General features: G+C 42.0%; 1 protein-coding gene across 4 annotated transcripts in view; it reads left to right on the top strand.

Annotated features, from left to right (window-relative positions):
• The window catches only part of RNF144B (ring finger protein 144B), an 82,148-nt gene that overhangs the window by 19,937 nt on the left and 48,100 nt on the right, over positions 1-14,111 (top strand). Inside the window, exon 1 of one of the 4 annotated variants that reach the window (XM_079983818.1) lies at positions 5,582-5,997. The exons of 2 other annotated variants lie outside the window; for them this stretch is intronic. The gene's annotated coding sequence lies outside the window, so the exon portion shown is untranslated. Of the gene's footprint in view, positions 1-5,581; positions 6,058-14,111 lie in introns of those variants that run through there. One more of the 4 variants, XM_079983815.1, reaches the window with a different exon arrangement.

The raw sequence follows: 14,111 nt of genomic DNA on the forward strand, positions 1-14,111 counted from the left end.
TCCTGCCAACCAAGCAGTTCAAAAGCACGTCAAAGTGCAAGTAGATAAATAGGTACCACTCTGGCGGGAAGGTAAACGGCGTTTCCGTGCGCTGCTCTGGTTCGCCAGAAGCGGTTTAGTCATGCTGGCCACATGACCTGGAAGCTGTACGCCGGCTCCCTTGGCCAGTAAAGCGAGATGAGCGCTGCAACCCCAGAGTCAGCCACGACTGGACCTAATGGTCGGGGTCCCTTTACCTTTTAGATGTGTACTAATGAAATCTAAAGTATGGAGCAAGCAACAAGTGGGAACTCTACTGCATTTTAATTTGAAACTATTTTTACACCCTAGCATTGAAGTGAAGGGACGCGTGCTTAATTCACTTAATTTGAGTGCTGTAATAAAGGGGCAGCAAAAAACATCTGAAGGCATTGGTCCCAAGAAGCCGACATCTGTGATCTGAGAGTATTTCCTTTCCCCTGATTACAGGACTGTGTGTTTGTTCTTTATTACAGTGAAAATGATCTGTTTGCCCAACTCTGTCTTCCTGATCTTCCAGTTTTCAGTGCAATGTGTGCAATGTAACTTGACTGCCTAGAATTGTTGCAACATTAGGTAGGTCATTAAGGCATGTAATTAATTGTAAAAAGATAGCATCACTTTTGGCACACAGCCAAAGCCAGAAAGTTATAGGCATATACAGTGGTACCTCGGGTTACATATGCTTCAGGTTACATATGCTTCAGGTTACAGACTCCGCTAACCCAGAAATAGTACCTTGAGCTAAGAACTTTGCTTCAGGATGAGAACAGAAATTGTGTGGCGGCGGCATGGCAGCAGTGGGAGGCCCCATTAGCTAAAGTGGTGCTTCAGGTTAAGAACAGTTTCAGTTTAAGAACAGACCTCCGGAATGAATTAAGTACGTAACCAGAGGTACCACTGTAATCTGAGGACTATTCAAATTTCTGAACATGGCTAATAATATAATAACCTGTTGCGATTTAAACTGCCCAACCCTGGTATTGATTCTGCGTCTGTGTGCTTTGCTGTATTCATTTGCCCTCATTCCCAAGAACAATTAGAACTGTAGCCTAATTGTACTGCTGTTTGTCCTTTTGAGAACTTACAGTGACCATGTGGAAAGTTGGCACATAATCTGTGAATCTGCCACTCCTTTTTCTGTTTGCAAAATACTAAAAAAAACCACACACACTGAGAGAAAACATACAGTGATGCACAGGTGGGTTCTCTGTTTCCAGTCAACACATGAGGGAGGGGAAAGAAGAATCACACATCCCTCTTCATGGGTTTATTTATTTTTATTTATGTATTTATTTTATTCAAAGCCATTTCTAAACAGCTTAATGTTTTCAAAATCTCTTTAGTGGTGCATGCTATGTACAATGTAAAAATATCCATGTGACTTGTGTTAAGTGTAGAATAACAATATTTTGAATACGGGTTTGCAACTGGGTGTTTGATTTGGAGGTCTTCTTGAAATGTCACAGAAGCTTTCTTCAGAAATAATTAAATAAACACATGAGGAGGATGAGCAGGAGAAGCAGAGATGAGCAAACTGCCCATTGCTCCTGCCCATTGCTGTTTTTGTTGCCCTCCAACTTGCGGAGGGTAATATCACCTACTGTATTTTTTGCCCTATAGGGCGCACCGGCCCATAGGGCGCACCTAGTTTTTTTTTGGGGGGGAAATAAATAAAAAAAATTATTCCCCCCCCAAGTCACGGGGCTGGGGTGGGGGAAGTCCGAGCTTCCCCCGACCCCAACCCCCAGAACAGGCTGCTGCCCGCAAGCCTTCGGAGCCCGGCGGGAACTCCCGCGGGCTCCCAAGGCTTGCGGATAGCTTCCTGAAGCCTGGAGAGCAAGAGGAGTTGGTGCGCACTGACCCCTCTCGCTCTCCAGGCTTCAGCGAAAGCCTGCATTCGCCCCATAGGACGCACACACTTTTCCCCTTCATTTTTGGAGGGGAAAAAGTGTGTCCTATAGGGCGAAAAATATGGTATATATGTTTTGGAATGAATAGAGAAGACACCCTACTGCAGAGGTTTGCTCTCCACTTGGAGCTGCCTTCGTCAGCTTGGGACTCCAGATGCTTTGAACTAAGGCCAGGGCTGATAGAAACCATAGTTCAAGATATCTGGAGGGCATCCTGTTGAAGCAGGCGGATTGGAGAAGGGGAACGGCAGCCAGGTGGGAGGGCAGAGCTAGTGTGTTGTCCCTTCTCCCCTTGTGTGCTTGCTTGACTCTTAATGGTGAGACTGGAAGAGAGCTAAAGACATAATGCAATGAGGGTGGTTTTTGTTCAATAAATTGCAAGTTACCCAGCATTTCAGGATCTCTAAGAGGCACCTGTATTGGGGTTTAGGAATACATATGCAAAATTTGTGTACCTTTTAATTCATAAATCATTTGTAAGGCACATATTTAATTGGCGAAATACCTCTTGATAATAAGCATACAGTTTGACCTGCTTTTGATGTATGAAAGCATTCCATCTCTTTGAAGATGGATGTTAACACCCTTCCTTTCTTGGTCAGCTCTAACTCATGGCTTGAAATGTTCCAAAACCATTAGCTATACCAGTCCGAAAGACATCTGAAAGACATACGCTTCCATATAGTGATGGAATAAATGCTATATTTAAGGCTTAAGCAATTTGTAGCTAGTATATGTCTGGTAAGATCTACACTTTAGAACTATGTGACCTGATTACACAATCCTGAATAGAAGGCTTCTCTTTAATCTTTTCTTAGGCTGCAACCCAATATTATACACACCTCCCTGTTTGGTAGAACATCACATTCGAGTTTACTTCTGAACTGACCTTTATAGGATTACACAGTTAGCTGGTTGGATTATATATGTATTCATCTAAAACCAAATTGGATGAGGCTGCTCCCAAGACCAACTTTGTGCTCTTTTTTTTTTTTAACCTATCATGTGGCAAGCACCCCCAGAATGACCTGGGTGAATGGTTGCAAGGGATGGACTTATCTTAAATCAGTGTTAATCACTTTACTTCTACAAAGTGCTTAAAGGTTCTTAAGTATTTGTACAGCATCTTAAAAAGCAGAGACATCGCCTTGCCAATAAAGGTCTGTATAGTTAAAGCCATGGTTTTCCCAGTAGTGATGTATGGAAGTGAAAGCTGGACCATAAAGAAGGCTGATCGCCAAAGAATTGATGCTTTTGAATTATGGTGCTGGAGGAGACTCTTGAGAGTCCCATGGACTGCAAGAAGATCAAACCTATCCATTCTTAAGGAAATCAGCCCTGAGTGCTCACTGGAAGGACAGATCCCAAAGCTGAGGCTCCAATACTTTTGCCACCTCATGAGAAGAGAAGACTCCCTGGAAAAGACCCTGATGTTGGGAAAGATTGAGAGCACAAGGAGAAGGGGACGACAGAGGACGAGATGGTTGGACAGTGTTCTCGAAGCTACCAGCATGAGTTTGACCAAACTGCAGGAGGCAGTGGAAGACAGGAGTGCCTGGCGTGCTCTGGTCCATGGGGTCACGAAGAGTGGGACACGACTATACAACAACAAGTATTTGTACAACTATTTTGTGAAATGGATTAGTCAGGCTACTTGATGTGGTTGAGCTGGTGCCTGAATCAATCTCTTTGAAGTCCAGAAGCTCAGTTGTTGAACCTTTTGGGACATATATTTACAGATTGTTCAATGCTCCCCACCTATCAGATCTCAGTTTTAACACATGTGGTCAGTGATGGCATTTGACACATAATATATATTTGTTTAAGGGCTATGGTGAGCTACTTCAGAGCTAACAGAGCTATCTACATTCAGAAGTTCGTTCCTTTTCTTCATTGTGTGGACTTCAGCGACATTGGATTGTTCATTTCATTCATCTTAACTATTTTTATTTATATTATTTTATTTATCTATATCAGATGAAGTAAATGTTTAGAGGAGGAAAAACCCACCAGTAACTTCTGTACAGTATTTGTTTCTGGTATGGGAGAATGAGAGATACCTGTGGTGACATGGTCTGCTGCATTCCTTTCCATATTGAGGAGCCCATGTTATCACTGAAGCTTCTTAAAAGAGTTTTATTAAATTCTGTTTGATAGGCTATATTCACAGTTGAACACCTTACATAAGATAGCTTAATTATGGTTTAGCTCAAGGGGATAATTAAAACTTCAAGTCTGCAGATCAAGACTGATACCTGAATAAAGGTAGACTGATTTTGATTTTTCTGGTAGCAAGCTGAAATGAATCTTATATTTCAGGAGGTATCGGATAGCAAAGCAAGGATATCAAAAAACTGCATATAGAACCCCTGAGTTGTAACACAACACGCCACTTCTTAATCTTCATTCCTTACAAAAAAACCACTCTCTTGTCTCCCCATGCCAGTGGCCTCATGCAGCACATACATTCAGCATGAATTCATTTCCTTGTCAGTCCTTAGACTGTCTCTTCTCTTTCTCTTTCTTCTCCTTAACCTCCTCCTCACAACCCAACCTACATTCCTCAGGAATTCCCCTTCATGCACAACTTGTAATCTCTTTCCCTTTCTGGCTCCTGGACTCCTTTTACTAGAGTATGCAGCTTGCGGTGGTTGTAAAGGACAAGCCTCTGAGACAATGTCATAGGTGACACAAAAAAGCTCCTTCAATCTGGCCTCGTGCTATTCCACCACTTGCAATTATCATCAATTCGGCACAAGATGATGAAAAATTTGCTGCACATTCTAGACAAAAAATTGATTTGATCCTTACTTTTGTATAGTATAGTAGGTTGAATTTTGCCTCTGGCTGCACCAACTGCTGCCATCTGGTTCCTACAAAGTTGCCCATGGGGAAATGCTGCCTCATGCTAAACAAAGATTTCCCCACCCTGGGTTTTTTTTATTTTTAAAAAACCCAACTTATGTGATATAGTAGTATAAACACCGACAATTGGGAAACACTGGCCTGCGAGCACTCCAATTGGAGAAAAGTCTTTACCAAAGGTGTAATGGACTCTGAAGACACTTGAACTCAGGACGAAAGGGAGAAACGTGCTAATCTTACTCAGCTACAAGTGATTGCCAAAGAAGTGTGTGTGTGTGTGTGTACATATAACATATCACCACCCCTTTTCCAGTTACAGCCAGATTTGCCCTCCAGTGCCATATTTTTAGGAGTGTGCTCTAGTTTTTGCCATTATCCAAAGTAGTTTCCCCCCCCCTACCGTTCCCAGATTTTGAGGCAATTCTTAAAACAGAAGTATTAAAAAATATTACTACATTATCGTATATCTGAAGTGCGAGACCAATCATTTCCCCCCTGTCTCTGGATGGGGTTGCCACCTTTCCCCCCTGATTGGGTTCCTGTACCTTTAAACAGATCTGTGACAAGCAGAAATTAAACAGGTGCAGACCTTTAAGGCACCGCTGTTGTTTTTCTGCCTATCCTGCAGCTGTTAAAGGCACAGGAGCCTGCTGGAAATGAAAGGTAACAATCCTGAGCTGGCTATACTTGGCTGTCTGCCATATGAACAATATTGGGTGCACCTATCTGTATTTGAATATTTAGCCACACCTAAAACTGGGAGGTTGGGGCGATCACTCTCCTGCGTTTATCCATTCGGAGTTCAGCAAGAAGTTGTTCATTTTAACAGCAAAGGAAGTTGTGCTATGTAGCATCTGGGTTCCTGGAGGGTTAAAAACAATCACCTGCATTTGAAATGAGACTTGGAAGTAGGAAGTGTTGCTGTGGCTTGAGCTTCCTGTATAAATAAGTGTAGCTTTCTTACAGCTACTGCATATGTGCGCGACGTGCATTTTAAGAAATAATGGCAACATGCTCTTAATAGCTGGGAGGAGATTATTCTTCGGAGCGACGAGACGGTTGAGAGATGAGCCCTGCTCCAGACCTATAACGTGTGAAGCTTTCAGATGCTGGGAGAAGGAAGGAAGCGGCGAGAAATGAAACGCGTTTCTTCAGAGTCTGAGCTTTTGCTGCCGGTGACATGTCTTGGAGGCACTGAAGTGTGAGCAAAGCTATTGAAAAGTCAAACGTTTGGGAGCGAATCCTGTTCTCTTTTGGCAAGGTATGCTGGAACGATCTGCATTTCTTTATAGCGGGGGCAATTAAGTAAGGGCTGTCATTTTCCTTTCCAGTTCCTAAAGGGGAAAAGGAGGTGAAACCCAATCATTTTGGGTACTTGGTTTTTTTTTAACATACACAGCCAGCACTGTAGTTCATCTGAGGCAAAAATGGGTTTCTTAGAAATTAAATGCCAATGTTAGAGCAGTAACTTATGCACTTTCTTTGGTAGGGGTGGTGAACTATGTTGGTTTTATCAGTATAGCTTTGCAGAAATAAATGCTCACTTGTGTGGGGAAAACACTGAAAAGTCTTTAAGATGATTTCAAACCAAGTGATCATTTTAAATTTGTTCACTCCTAATGGAAACTTCAATTCTGTTCTTTAAATAAAAGGATGATCTGAAAGATGCTAAGGAGAGGATCTATTTGAAAAGATACATACTTTGTGTTTGTGTCATGTAATTTGCAGCACAATTCCATAAATACCTTGCATGGTGGAACTATGTCTGACTATAGAGACAGTTTTTTTGTTTTCTCTAATTGTTTTTAAACTTCAGAAATAACATACAGAATATACATATTTTTAGTTCCTACTGCAGTTTTACTATTCTAGGCAGAAAATGAAAGCCACATGCTTATGTGTCTGCATATTTATAGTAATTTTGGATACAGTGTCTTGTTCCACCATCCTAGTGTGAAGTGCCTTTTGCACTTTTCCTGTGAATGGCTGTTGCTTTAAGAGTTTGCTTCACAGAGTGTAAGTCAGTTACAATGCCCTGAACTCCAGTTAAATATCTTGGAAGGTTTAAAGAAATGGTGTAGTATGATTTCTCTGCCTTAATATGTGCCAGATATATTTCTGAAGATGCGGCTTCAGTATCTGTGATTGTGGGGATCTACTATTGTGGAATTTCTGTTCTTCTTTATGCCACATTCACCTTAGCTGATAAACTGGGAATAAATGCAACACATGGGAAGAGATCGTGCCTGCTGGACTTACACCTGCAGGGACCAGGAGGTCTACACTCATAGGTTCTGAATGTATGGTTCCTATTTTCCTTTCCTGCAGGGTACAGGATATGTGTTCATAGTCTATGTTAGGGTCCTCAGACTCAGCCCTACAGATGTTTTGAGACTACAGTTCCCATCATCCCTGACCACTGGGGTCATGGGAGTTGTAGGCCAGAAACATCTGGAGGGCCGAGTTTGAGGAAGCCTGGCCTATGTGCATTGGAGGTATGCTTGTTTGGACTTTTGTACATAAATTAGTATCGGTGTCTGAGGTTCAGAGGCAGGATCTGCAGGTGTAAGCCCCGTCTTGTCTTCCATGTGTACATTTATATTGAGCTTGGACACCTGTACAGGACTCTCTGAGTGAATGCAGTCATGGAATCATAGAATTGTAGAGTTGGAAGGATCCCAAGGGTCATGGCTAAAGCATCCATGAAAGATGGCCATCCAACATCTGCTTAGAAACCTCCAAGGAAGGAGAGCTCCCAACCTCCTGAGGGAGGGCTTTCCACTGTCAAACACCTCTTACTGTCAGAAAGTTCTGCCTGATGTGTAGTCGGAATCTCCTTTCTTGTAACTTGCAGCCATTGGTTCGAGTCCTACCCCTCCAGAGCAGGAGAAAACAAGCTTGTTCCCTCTTCCATGTGACAGCCCTTTAGATATTTGAAGATGGCTGTTGTATCTCCTCTGTTTCCTCTTTTCCAGGCTAAACACACCCAGCTCCTTCAACCGTCCTCATAAGTCATGTTGCTTGGGCAGCAATCCCTTTTTAAGCCGAATGTTGTGGGTTTGGAGTTGTGATGAAGAGCGGCTGTTTCCACTGGGTGGCTTGAGCAAAGTTTGAGCAAATGATGTGACAAAGTTTCTGCCAGTTACACTTTACAACATATCCAAAAGGTTTTCTAATAGCATCCTCTTTCACTGTCAATTCAGCTCCTTTTTATTCTGCAAACAACCTAAAGAAAGTTGGGCATGACTTCTGTGATCGCTTCCCCCAAAGTCTTTATTCATCAGGTGAAACCTTCATTGCTCTGAGCTTGTTTGCCTTTGTTTGGTGCTCTGAATAGAGTGGGCTCTTAAACTTGTGGTGCATTTCTGTTCTTCTAATAATCTGGTAGCTAGAGTCAGTGGAGCTCTGGTTCTCTTCTCTGTCTCCAGAACGACCAGCATTATGTTCTTCATTTCTAAACTGAGCTCTTGGGGATGTGTCACTTAGTGGGTTTTCCCATTAACTACTTTGGGCAGTGAGTGTCTTGTCTTCTCCTCACCTCAGAATGAACTTCTGGTTTCCTGGAGCCTTGTTTTCAGTGGAAGGATGCCAGAGTTAGTCAGTAGGTACCAAACCACATGGTGACCAGTGTTAAACCACAAGGTGCAGATACATTAAGGGCTTTAGTACACTCAGACCTGAAACTCTGCCCCTTTCTTGGCAAACAGCATGCTGATATTATGTGGCATGCTAAAGGTGCTGATCTTGGTTCCCAGTCAAGTTAAATGAGCTGGAATTGAGAACTGGATCAGGTTTGCCAATTGTATATATCAGAGCTGAATAGGCTTTCTTTTCTTTCTTTGGTATTGTCATTTTATGTTGTGAACCACCCTGAGATCTATGGGTATAGGGCGGTATACAAACAAACAAACAAACAAACAATTTGTGATGGTGGTGGGAAGAGTTCAGTCCTCCCTCTACCTCCCAACCCCTCCAGCAGAATTAAGTTATAGAACAAGTAAAGGTGAACATGGCAGAAGGCCATTGGGAGGACTAGACAAGAATTGCTTCTGGGAGCCACAGAGTAACCATGATAACCGGAAGACATGCCTGGATGCCTGAAATGGTCTGCATCACCTCTCCTGGCTGTGCCCTTTTACAACCACGAGGGAAACTTGCTGTGTTTTTAAAAAGGAAAGTTGATAGCCTTGTTATTTTTTCTTAAAAAACCCACCCAGTTCTACTGTTTGCTCTATTGCTTGCTCACCTAGTTTATAAAGTTGCTAGGTTGGTCTTGTATATATGCCTCTGAGCACTGGACTTTGGCATCTTTGGGAGAACATTGTCTACGTTTTGAAAATAAACTGTAGTAGGCAAATAAAGAAAAGCCTGATGCCTTGACCATAGCCAAGAAGGCAGGTGTTCTTAGCAAGCAATGCATTCAGTGGCAACAAGCTCTTAATCTGTACTGGCTGAAATTGAGTAGAACACTAGAGTTACTGACCGTAAATATTGTCTCTTACTAAAAATGCAATTTTTGAGTGCTATTGAATCACTGGGTTAAGGTTGCAGCATTTACAAATGTTTACTTATCTGCCAGTGCCAAATAACTTTGTTCTGAGTTTTCATTGTCTTTGTGTTGCACATTAGCTGGGCCTTGCGTTAGCAAGATATCATCATCATCATCATCATCACAATAATCATTTTAAATTTATACCCCGCCTTTTCCCCTGACAGGGACTCAAGGTGGCTTACAGATAGAAAATAATTAAAACATAGGAGGGAAAATCATTAAAAACAATTAAACACAGATAGAATGAAAAAACTATCCATCCATCCACACACCATATAGATATTTACAGTAAAAACCACATTACCAGCTACATAATACAAAATTGATATCGCTGAACATTGCCAAACTTGAGCACACTTGCTTGTTTTTATATATTCCAATACACACAATTTCTATGGTTTCATGGGAATAGCTTGGTGTGTGTGTGTGTGTGAGAGAGAGAGAGAGAGAGAGAGAGAGAGAGAGAGAGAAGGCCGGGGGGGGGGGTCTCTTCCAAGTTTCATGTGATTACTAGGACCCTAAGCTGAAGCTCCAATGACCACAATAAAAACAACCAAGAAATGCAGGAAGGAACCATATAAGCAGAGTAACATGCAAAGTTTAGAGAAACTAAATTCCTTTATTTTGTTTGGGTCCTTTTTCTGTAAACAGGATCTTTAACTGTATCAGCATTGTTACTTTTTGCTTTCTAGAACAGTAGTTGTATTGGTGTGTTGGACCAAAAAAATCCCTTGTATGCTTACTTGGGAGAGTAAACTCACAAGGGTGGGAAAGACCTCCATCTGAAATCCTGGAGAACTACTGCCAGTTACTATAGACAGTACTGAGATTGATGGACTAATGGTCTCGTGAAGGATGGAAAGTTGGAAGGGACCCCAAGGGTCCTCTAGTCCAGCCCCCCGCAATGCAAGAATCACAGCTAAGGAATCCCTGGCAGGTGGCCATCCAACATCTGTTTAGGAATCTCCACCTTCTGATGTAGTCTGTTTCACTGTTGAATAGCTCTTACCATCAGAAAGTTCTTCCCAATGTTTAATTGGAATTTCCTTTCTTGTAATTTGAATCCATTGGTTCAAATCTTGCCTTCTGGAGCTGCAGAAGACAAGCTTTCTCCATCTTCCACATGACATCCCTTCAAGTATTTGAAGACTGCTGTCATATCACCTCTCAATCTTCTCTCTTCCAGGCTAAACATACCAAACCCCTCAACTGGTCCTCATAAGGCTTGGTTTCCAAACCCTTGATCATCTTGGTTGTCCTCCTCTGCACATGTTCTAGCTTGTCAATATCCTCCTTAAACTGTGGTGTCCAGAACTGGACAAAGTACAGGTGGGGTCCAATCAAGGCCGAATAGAGCAGCACTATTACTTCCCTTGAGCTGGCCACTAGATGTCTGTTGATGCATCTTAGAATTGCATTAGCTTTTTTCTGCTGCATCACATTCATGTTAAGCTTGTGGTTTACTAAGATCCTTAGATCCTTTTTTTACATCTACTGCAGTCAAGCCAGGTGTCCCTCATCCTATATATGTCTGTCAGATTACTCCTGCCTTACAAATGTAGAACCCTACATATATATATTCTAAATGAAGTAGGGTTTATGTCTAAAATAATATATTTATACCATATATTTAAATATGTATACACTGGTACCTTGGTTTAAGAACAGGCCTGTTTCCGAACTATTCGGTTTAAGAACTCTGCAAAACTGGAAGTAGTGTCCTGGTTTGCGAACTTTACCTTGGTCTAAGAATGGAAGCCGAACGGTGGAAGGGCACCAGCGGCGGGAGAGCCCTTGTTAGGGAAAGTGTGCCTCAGTTTAAGAACTGTTTCGGTTTAAGAACGGACTTCTAGAACGGATTAAGTTCATAAACCGAGGTACCACTGTACTATGATATATATATTCATGTTATATTTAAATAAATACTTCTAAGAAAATCTACACAGGGTTGGAAATTCTAATTTGAGGTACACACTGTGGAAAAATTGAAGCAGGGTGGTTGTTAGTCCAGATTAGTTAATCTAGAGCACTTTTGTCTCTGTCTCCACACATTGTTGGCTCTTACTCTGCTCACCATTGTCTTGTGACCCTCAACAGAGTATTATTACCCTCAAGAGAATTCAGACCTTGACAGAAAGAACTTTTTGCTCTAAGCTTTTTTCTGGGGACATTGGATTTTGATATCTGCAAGATTTGGCACTGACAAGTGGATGGCCTTGCACATGTTTCTGCCTCCTCACTACGTGTCCTTGCTTTCAGAAAACCTGGCCCTCATGTTATACAATATTTTTTGTTCCATACCCTTCAGTTAGCTCCACTTCTCATTCCACTGAAGTTGCATCAAGGCGCTTTTTAATGGAGGCAAGCTTCCAGATTACTGCGGAGGTCTTTACATGGCTTTTGAGATGACAAAGTAAGGCAGGTTCCTTTGTGCCTTTCTGAGGAAGGAGGAAACGGTGATCAGAGTGAGGCATGACCACAATGCAGCCTTATTTTTTACAAACTAAAAATGAAAGCACTGGCCGTTTGTGCCCACACTTACTCCCACTTAACAGTATTGACTTTTCAGTGTTAGGAAGCTGAAGGCTAGTTTTAATGCTTTGCCTCTTTCCTCTGCGGTAGTCATGGGAATAATGAAAAAAAGCATTTATAAGTATATGGTATGAGTCATTGATATGGGAGATGGCAGTCTCTGTGTGAGAGGCATAAACATTTCACTGGAGTAACTTTTCGGCCAGATCAGAATGGAGTTGAAAACATGCTTAAGGATCAGGTAAGTGGTCTTGGACGCCCAGGTAGCAATGGTGCCCAGAAGAGGAGCCTTTTACCTTCTTAGTATGCCTTCAATGTCCTTTTCTGGGTGCAGAAAGGATCTGGCTGTTCCCATATGAACTTACACAATTGACCTGGTCAGTTTTGTTGAAGGCCCTGCTTTCTTTACTGAAAGAAAGGTACAGTAGGTGAGTATGAAAAGCAGGGCCTTCTCACTGGAATTTTCCAGGCTGGAAGTCCCTCCATTAGGAAACTCACCTGACCTTTTCACTCTTAGGAGACTGATTAAGGCTGTTCTTTTGAGGAGATGGAGAACTTAGCTTTGATTCCCCCACCCCCACCACTGCTTTTCATCATTTTTTGCTGCTCATTTTGTTCCTACTCCAGCTGCTTTGCTGGTGAGTGTGACCTTGATTTTCTTAAAACATAAAACGTATTTAATATCTGTTGCGAAGCACTTTTGTTGCAGAATATTACATGGGTCCAGGTTCTCAGGCACAGTTCTTTGTCAGACCTGCAACCTCAGCTTTTTGGGAAAGATTAGATAAAGTCTGCAAAAGAACTGCAGGAAAGGATGGAGGAGCTGATCATGCAGAGGCCAGGTGTGTGACCCACGTGATCAGAAAAGAACATAACTGTGTGCATCCAGGGCCGGGGTAAAGTTATGGCGGCAGAAGGAATCAAGAGTCATGGGCTCTTGGGTGTGAAGGTGAGAAAACAATTACAGGAAATCAGCAGGGGGTGACTGAACAGCAGGGCTGTTAGAATGGCCGAGATGAGCTGTCATGAATAGAGGAGTGCCAAAGTGCATCAGTATCAACTATGGCCCTGAAAAAATGGCCCAAGTTTTATTGTGGCTAAAACCTATATTTTGCTTTGTTTGCCATTCACCTATCTATAAAATACTTAGATTTTTATACACAGTTGATGTACTTAAATGGAAGATAGTGGACTTTATTACAGTAGATGTCTTGATCCTTGTAAAGATGAACATGGGATGATAGGAAATATGTATGTGGGAGGAAAAATGGATGATCCTGTGACCCACATGTATGGCACAAATACAGTAATAAAGTAATCAGCTGGGTGCCTGAATTAAACATTGTGGGGCCAAATTCACCCTCCAGCAGGAGAGAGCACCCAATAAAAGAGTAGTTTGGCAGCAGCATAATGGGAGGATATAGGTTGTTAGACCCTTTTATTCTGCTTGGTTCCATACAACATTTTCCACTTTCTCCCCCTCTTGCAATGAACAGGCCACACACTGTTAAGTTTAAAATGCTTTACTTACAAAATGTTCCAAAGGTCAGATTTGTGCATTTATCCAAGCAACAGTAAGGAGAACACATGCAGAATATCTTGGGTAGAAAATACAGAAAGATAGTTCCAAACACCTGCTCTAAGCTTGCGGCTTGCTTAGACACGTCTTTATTGGTCAGTTACGTGGTGTAGTGGAGTGAGGAACAGTAAGAGAAGGCTTCACTTCCTCTCTTGCAGGAAAAAAGGGGGCGTGACCTAGCTGAGTCTAGGAATCCAGCTCTTTTAAACCCTTCAAGTGCTAACTAGCACTCATGTATAAGTTATGTTTGACTGCACTATCCCACAATATGTGTCATTTGCTTGGTTGTAAGTTAATATGGTGGTGTATTATGAAGAACCACCATTACCAAATGTGTGGACAAGCAACTTAATAGACTAGTGGCTTTCACATGTTCTGTCTTCAGGATGTGTTTCCATATTTGTTTGTCACAGAACCTCTGCAGCGACTCCCTCAGACATTGAATTCTGTGGCATGCTATAGGAGGCACAATGTGAACTGAATTTGGACCCCTTAGCACTCAGCTTTCTTTCCATCTTCTACATGCAAAAGAATTCTTTCTAAAATGAAGCTGGTCTCCTTTTAGATATATTTTTCAGGAACCTGGAAGTTTCTCAGAGTATAGTTTGAAAACCACTTCTATAGACTGAAACTACATACTCTGACATCAAAC

The sequence above is a fragment of the Podarcis cretensis genome (assembly GCF_951804945.1).
Source record: "Podarcis cretensis genome assembly, chromosome: 7".
Taxonomy (NCBI): domain Eukaryota; kingdom Metazoa; phylum Chordata; class Lepidosauria; order Squamata; family Lacertidae; genus Podarcis; species Podarcis cretensis.